The following is an 8,336-nucleotide window of genomic DNA, read 5'->3' on the forward strand; positions in this document are numbered from 1 at the left end:
AAACCAGCAGAATCATTAATCTAAGCATCCAAACAGTACCTTATAAACACATTTTTAAGTCTAGACTAAACTTCTGGAAAAGCTGAAGGTGCAGGACAGCAACAGCAGTTCTGCCTGCATCCAGGTTACATCCTTTTACTGTATACTGGAATTCCAAGCCAGGGTATCAGTTTGTGAAAATTTGATACTTTTTGAGATATATTTTTATATTTGTTTTTATATTGCTCTTTCTTAAAATGGTTGCTCTTTCTTAAAATCAACATCCCTCCAAGGCAGGTCGGCCACACTTCTTTTGAACAGGAATTCACACAGGATCATCCTGATGCCTGACCTTAGGTCATTTCCTGTATTTTGATGGTATCATGAGAAAAAAGATTTCTCCATCTTTCACTTTTGATTTTCTTTGATACTTTAAACATTGACAACCCCATTGTATTGCATGTGCAGTATGGCCACATAAAATGCCAAGATGGAGCTTGCATTTTCAGAGAAACATAATGAACCTTAGCTCCTATCATACAAAATTTTAGGCAGATCACTGGCTTTCCCTCACATGTTTCCGCACAGCGATGAAGTTAACCATACATGTGTTTGTTGGACTGGGACTTCACAAGACCAACACTTACACCAGGTGACAACACAGTTCATTAAATGGACTCAAAGACTACTGAGAAATTGCATATATGAGAGAATACAGTGGCATACAGGACATACTAGAGGTAGACTTTAGATATTTTGATTTTTAATTGAAACATTAACTAAGAAAGCTACTTAGATTTTAATGACTGATAAAGTCAAATACTCTCCAAATCCACTAAACGTGATCCACCAGTGAATTACAGGAATAGGGATACAAATGTTGTCATGCCTTTCCCTGTACATTTCCCCACACTTGAAAAATCCTTCCTGATGCAGCTGCTTGACAAATTACCCTTCATTTAATCTCTGCAAAAAGTCCATCTGGCATACACCACCTGCAAGATTTTGATAAAAAATTACTGGATTAAAAGATTACCCAACAACAACCAAAAAAATAAAGGCAGATGATGGCAGATTCTGGTTGGCTTTGTTTTTTTTTTTTCTCATATAATGTAGGCTCCTCAGAGCAGCAATAATACCTTCTTATACATCGGTGCAGACAGAATTTAGCAAGCTGAGTCTCCATCAACAGCAATGATGATGAGAGAAAATACACACAAACAGTGATACAAGAAATTAGGTGGCACATGCCTTGGATTGGGGTTAACTGGTTGGTGTCTAGGAATGATCACTTTTTGGCATTAACAGAACATAACCTCCCACTCATTCCTGACACAGAAGAGAACAATCTCCCTCTGATTTGAAAGTGAAGAGGGAATTTAAAAAACATAACAATATACAATCTGGATTCAGATCCATTTGCTATCTCCTAGTAATGTTTCAGGTGTGAGGAGCAACTGAGTATCCCACTGTGAAACTATTCTTTATAAATGTCACTCATGGAGATAAATCTGATGAAATTCTGAGTCTACGGTTATACTCAGATATGAAAGAAAGAAACTTTTTAAAGTTTTTTATATGTCATGATCCATTATACTCCATAAAAATTAAATTAGATTAATACTAAGATGTTTATTCATTGATATGGAAATAGTTTCTTTCAAAATCACAGAATCACAGAATCACAGAAATTCTAGGTTGGAAGAGACCTTTAAGATCATCGAGTCCAACCCATGTTCTAATACCTCAACTAGATCATGGCACCAAGTGCCACATCCAGTCTTTTTTTAAACTCTTCGAGGGATGGTGACTCCACGACCTCCCTGGGTAGATGATTCCAGTATTTGACTACTCTTTCTGTAAAATACTTCCTCCTTATTTCTAGCTTGCATCTCCCTTGGCACAGCTTGAGACTGTGTCCTCTTGTTCTGTCTGTTGTTGCCCGGAGAAAGAGACCGACCCCCAGCTCACCACAGCTACCCTTCAGGAAGTTGAAGAGGGTGATAAGGTCACCCCTGAGTCTCCTTTTCTCCAGGCTGAACAACCCCAGCTCCCTCAGTCACTCTTCATATGGCTTGTGTTCCAAGCCCCTCACCAGCCTCGTTGCTCTCCTTTGGACACGCTCAAGCATCTCAACGTCCCTCCTAAAGTGAGGGGCCCAGAATTGGACGCAATATTCAAGGTGTGGCCTCACCAGTGCTGAGTACAGGGGAAGAATGACCTCCCTGCTCCTGCTGGCCACACTGTTCATGATACTGGCCAGGATGCCATTGGCCTTCTTGGCCACCTGGGCACACTGCTGGCTCATGTTCAGCCGATTGTCAACCAGCACCCCCAGGTCCCTTTCCTCCTGAGCACTGTCCAGCCACACTGTCCCCAGCTTATATCGTTGCAGGGGGTTATTGTGGCCAAAGTGCAGGACTCGGCACTTGGACTTATTGAACTTCATCCCATTGGATTCTGCCCATCCCTCCAACCGTTCCAAGTCCCTCTGCAAAGCCCTACGTCCTTCTAACAGATCCACACACGCTCCCAGCTTAGTGTCATCTGCAAATTTGCTAATAAAGGACTCTAAACCCTCATCCATGTCATCAATAAAAACATTAAACAGAACTGGCCCCAGCACAGAACCCTGAGGAACACCACTGGTGACTGGCTGCCAGCTGGATGCAGCACCATTCACCAACACTCTCTGGGCCCGGCCATGCAGCCAGTTCCTGACCCAGCGCAGAGCACTCCTGTCCAAGCCACGGGCTGCCAGCTTGTCTAGGAGTATGCTGTGGGAGACAGTGTCAAAGGCCTTGCTGAAATCCAAGTAAACAACATCTACAGCCTTACCTGCATCGACTAGGCGGGTTACCAGGTCATAAAAGGTGACCAGGTTGGTTAAACATGACCTACCCCTCCTAAACCCATGCTGGCTGGGTCTGATACCCTGGCCATCTGTGACTGTGGTCACAAGGGTTTTCAGGATGAAGAAGAGACGAGAATGTCGGCTCCATGATCAGAAGGTTTGATTTATTATTTTATGATATATGTTACATTAGACTATACTAAAAAGCAATAGAAAGGAAAAGTTTCTTCAGATGCTAGCTAAGCTAAGAATAGAAAAGAATGAATAACAAAGATCTGTGTCTCAGACAGAGCAAGAGCCAGCTCTGCCATGAGTGGTCAAGAAATCTAAACACTCACAGGAGACCAATCACCTGTTGCATTCCACAGCAGCAGATAACCATTGTTTACTTTGGTTGCTGAACTGCAGCTTGTCACAAGGAAAAATCCTAAGAAAGGATTTTTCATGAAAGATGTCTGCAACAGCCATCCTGTAAATTTTGCGTGATGGCACTTAATATAAACTGTTCCATTATTTTACCAGGTACTGAGGTCAGACTGACTGGTCTATAATTACCAGGATCTTCCTTTGCACCCTTTTTGTGAATGGGTATCACATTGGCCAGCTTCCAGTCATCCGGAACCTCGCCAGTGAGCCAGGACTGATGGTAAATGATGGAGAGTGGCTTTGCAAGCTCATTTGCCAGCTCTCTCATCACCCTGGGGTGGATTCCATCTGGTCCCATAGATTTATGAGTATCCAAGCATTTCAATAGTTCTATGACTGCCCCCTCTTGGATAAAGGGGGGACCATTCTGCTTCCTGTCGCCATCAACCAGCCCAGGTGGGCAGGTGTCTTGAGTGCAAGTCATCTTCCCACTAAAAACTGAGGCAAAATAGGCATTAAGCACTTCTGCCTTTTCCTCATCTTCAGATACTAAGTTCCCTCCTTTGTCCAATAAAGAACAAGGGCTGGTCATACCTTTCCTTCTACCATTAATGTATTTGTAAAAACATTTTTTATTATCCTTTACAGAAGTTGCCATTCTAAGTTCAAACTGAGCTTTGGCCTTCCTAATTTTTTTTCTGCATGCTCTAGCAGCCTTCTTGAATACTTCCTTAGAGACCTGTCCCTTCTTCCAATGCTGATACATCCTCTTTTTATTCCTAAGTTCCTCCAAATCATCAAGGTATTTCAGCATAGAGAAGTGTCTGGAAAAGGAGGAAGCATCTAAGCATAAATAATGAATTTCCAGAAGCTTTTCTCTCTATTCCTAACAAAGACAAAAAAACACAGAAAAGATTATTGTTTTGAATAGCCCATCAGAAGTCAAATGTAGCACATCTGGCCCCTCTAAATCAAGGTGTTTTCATATTAAGTGCTAAAGCTCTTGTGAAGAAATCTCTCTGCACTTTTACACAGACTCCTGTGAGTCCCTAGCTGGCTATGCAGCCCCTCCAGGCTGCTTGAATGCTGTCTAAGCATTGACAGTCTTCACTGTGCAAGATGGGATATTGAGAATATGAGAGACTAAAGGCTTTCACAACTATTTGTAAGCAGTAAGGTTCATAAACTGATTTAGCTTTATATTTATCCTCTAGTCTAGCAGTTGCTTTATTAAATACGCATGAACACGTTTCCAACTGGTTTTCCATAGAAAATCAGCACCAGAAAACAGATTTTATTATCTCCCATTGCAGTATCTCTCACTCCTATATTCCTGTGAAGGAATTTGTGGCATTTGCTGTTATGAACACTCAGGATGCAGTCAGAGAGCACAGATAATACAATCTAACAGCCAGCTGCTGCACAAAAAGACACCTCAGCTCCTCCTCATGTGCTGTGTATTCCCATTGCGTCATCTCGTGTTAGCACCAACATCTGTCTGATGTCTCTGGAGACAGCTCAAGATTCAAAATCAGCAGAAAATTAGCCCTGAAAAATGCTGGAAAACTTTCCTGACACTTGGTTTCCTGAATCTGGCCACTGCAGAGACAGACATGTAGCAATGGCAGCACAGGGATGGGAAGGGAACTAGTCCAAACTGTAAAGCACAGCCACCACCTTGGTGACAGCTAGTCACTAGGTCAGATGAGCTGTGCTCTCAAACCAGATGTGTACTTTATACTCCTCCCAGACAGGCACAGCTTCTTCTGCACCACAGCCTGAACCCATGGCAGGACACTGCTGCATCCTTGGGGGAAGGAGAGGGAGCCAGCTCTATGCGAGCCCCTGCCTCATTTAACATTTCACACTGAGCAGCAACATAGCACACCAGCTAGAAATGGGTATTCCAGCCTATCATTCTACTGTTTCTATTTTAGCATAAGAACTATTATACTGAGTCTGTGGTTAAAAGATTATTTTTAAGGTCACTTTCACTCTGGCATTGTCTAAAATTTAACAGCTTAATAAACCACCATGCACTGCTGGCACCAGTGCCTGCGTTCAGATGGCAATCAGTCGTGGAGAAATGAGCATGATAAAACTTCTCTCTTCTGGTTGCAGAGGTCTGAAACTACACCAAATTCAGAGCTTAGATGAAGGCTATGCTTCTAAAGAGAATTGGGCCCACAATGTGACAAGGACTCCACCAGAACCCTTCTGCAAGCTGCTCTGCACCTAAGGGCACCTTCTCCAATTTCCTTAAGCAGGCATCTGCCCAGGAGTTACTGAATGTTCTTCTGCTTGTGCTCCACAAATGTCAGTGCAGTTTGCAGTGCTGTCACCTTCATGTCACAGAATGGAGATAATTGGGTACAAAGGAAGATGAAACACTGGGAGACTGGAAATGGAAGTCTGCTCCTAACTCTTCCATCACCCACAACTCACTCCAAATTTCCTTCCTTTGGTTTCTCCAAGCGCACAGTGGCTGCTGCACCACTTTCCCTACATGCAGTAATGTTTCCTGCCTCAGGTTTTATAAACCACACCAAGATGCACAGGGAGCAGTGCCATGGCAGGACTTGCCATAGCTACAGAATGGAGAAGAGGCAGGCAAGCACCACTGTATGGAGAGAGAGACAAAGTCATCGGAGTCCTGGGGGTAAATCTGTAGCTGAGCAGAGGCACTCGGAGTGCTGTGTCTTGCCAAGGGCAGGTCACCCAGGTCAGTGATGTTCAGTGCAGCAGGGAGCTGTGTGCTGAGCTCATGCTCCCAGCACAGCAATGTGGCATTCTGGATATATTCCTTGCATAACAAACATCACTTCTGCCAGTCCATGCCTGCGAGTCATTCTTCAGCCACGTGTCCTCTGTGCAAGTATTGAGGGATGGTGAATTTGAGAAAGGAAAAGAAAAACACAAAAAATAACTTTTTTCCTGCATCTTTTTACACACTAAGAATCTCAGTGGTAAAAGCTGAAGCAATGCGTTCGCACAGAAATACAAATGCCATGCATCAGCACATTTTCACAACTTTACATAAAAATAAAACTAGAGGTGGGAGGTAAATCCAAGCATAACTGCATAACTAATGCTTCCTTTAAAGCACTGAGACGTGTCTTTAAATCGGGATCTAAGCCTTCCGAGGCATAAAACGTTGCTGCTATTTTCCATGATTTCTGCTGAGTCTGTTCCAGATTTAACAGCTGAAATGTTTCTTGGTGTGCTGCTCCTGACAGGTATTAAGTTTCTAATCCAGAGCTGGGCATTCCAGCCTTACAGTACTGTGTTTGCAAGAGACAAGTGACGCAGATGCTAAAAGCTGCAAAAAGGCATCGGGTTCACATTCTCCCACCTGACAACAGGGTTATCCATAATAATACAATGAAAATATTTTACCACTTGCTGAAATTCAAGAAATGATCAGCTTAGAATCAGGCACAGCACTGTGCTTAGTACATTATCTACCACAAAAGCTGAGGGACACAAACTGTCTGCTCAGTTGAATGGTATTACCAGTGCTGAGCCTGCAAGTTCCAGCATGGGGCAGTGCTGGAGGTATGTTGGCTTCCCAGGAAATAAAGGAGCACAAACACAAGGGAATGCGGCCTTTGACAACAGGAATGTCAAACACTCTTCCACACCCAGCCGTTCCCTGTCACACCTTCCCCATGACCTTCCATCAGCTGAAGAGGGCAATAGGGAGTACCCAGGAGGCACAGAAAAATGAGATTTTACTACCAAATTTGCTCCCTACTTCAGTAATGATTCCTATCACAAATGGAAAGTGTCACTGATCACGTGACATCCTTGGTGTTACCAAATTAATTCTTATGCTTGCAACTTTTAGCTCTCTAGGGCCTCTGTGCAGGCTCAAAGCCTCTAAATACACAGGTAGTAAAACTACAAGAAGGACATCGGGTGACACATAAAAAGGAGATTGTAACACATTTCCCAAAGGCAGAATGCTTGACTACAGTGACTCAGTTACTCACAACTACAAAACACTTCATGAAGACATCGTGTATTTAACCTCTTTCTGCAATGTCAATGGCACCTTGCCTGTTTTTTCAAGCAACCTGAGAAATACGGATGGAAAACACTAAGAAACAGCATTGTCATGGACATAAGTTGAGACTGACAACCTCCAAAGGGTGGAAAAACTTTTAATTTATATGCTAATACACACATACATAATTATTTCAAGTGAAAATATGACATGCACAGAATTATACTAAACAACTCCAGAATACAAACATGCCTACTTTATATAAATTGTAACACAAATCAATACATATTTGATGGGCAATTTTCATTTGGGCTCACACTTTCCCAGTAGGAACTTCTATCTCCTTTAGATGGCTGATGAAAGAAGTAATTGGAAACAGTGTTTCATGTAACTATTTATGAGTCATGACAGGCTGAAGATGTTTTTCCAAATGTCCTGCCTCAAAGCTTTTGACGTGATTTGAAACCACAGTGAACTTCTTAAACACCCATGTTTTTTCCCAGAGTTAAAGGTCACTACAGTACCCAAAGTGAGAGGTAACACTGCAGACACCAGCTGTGAAGCTTGTTTTCCAGCATATATTCCCTAGGCTTCAATGCCAGTCAGAAAAGCAGCTAGGAAGCTCAGGCCAACACATCCAGACATCCCAGAGTGGTGTTTCAAGACTTACTCACTTAACCACACAGACCCAAGATGAAAGCTAAATGGCTTCCTTGCATCCTGTGCAATGACAGTGTAAGTTCAGAGGCCTTGCTGGGGTGTGGGAGGCAGCGCCTCTGTCCCCGCAGTCCACGCTGGAAATGAATGTCACCTATCCTCAAGGGCCGGGGGGAGCTGGGCTGGCCCTGAGCCTGAGGGACCAGCTGAGGACTGGGGCTGCTCCAACAGCTCTCACAGCCTCCTTGGAACAGGTCCTGACAGAAAGGGCTGCACCCAAAGCGGGAAACAGCCAAGGGCTTCCAGAGGAGCTATGCTGGTATCAATCACAGAATTGTTAGGGTTGGAAGAGACCTCTGGAGATCATCCAGTCCATCCTGCTGCAAAGGCAGGGTGACCTAGAGGAGGTGACATAGGAACATATCCAGGAGGGGTTTGAATGTCTCCAAAGAGGGAGACTCCATACCCTCCCCA

This window comes from Molothrus aeneus, chromosome 1, assembly GCF_037042795.1.
Source record: "Molothrus aeneus isolate 106 chromosome 1, BPBGC_Maene_1.0, whole genome shotgun sequence".
Taxonomy (NCBI): domain Eukaryota; kingdom Metazoa; phylum Chordata; class Aves; order Passeriformes; family Icteridae; genus Molothrus; species Molothrus aeneus.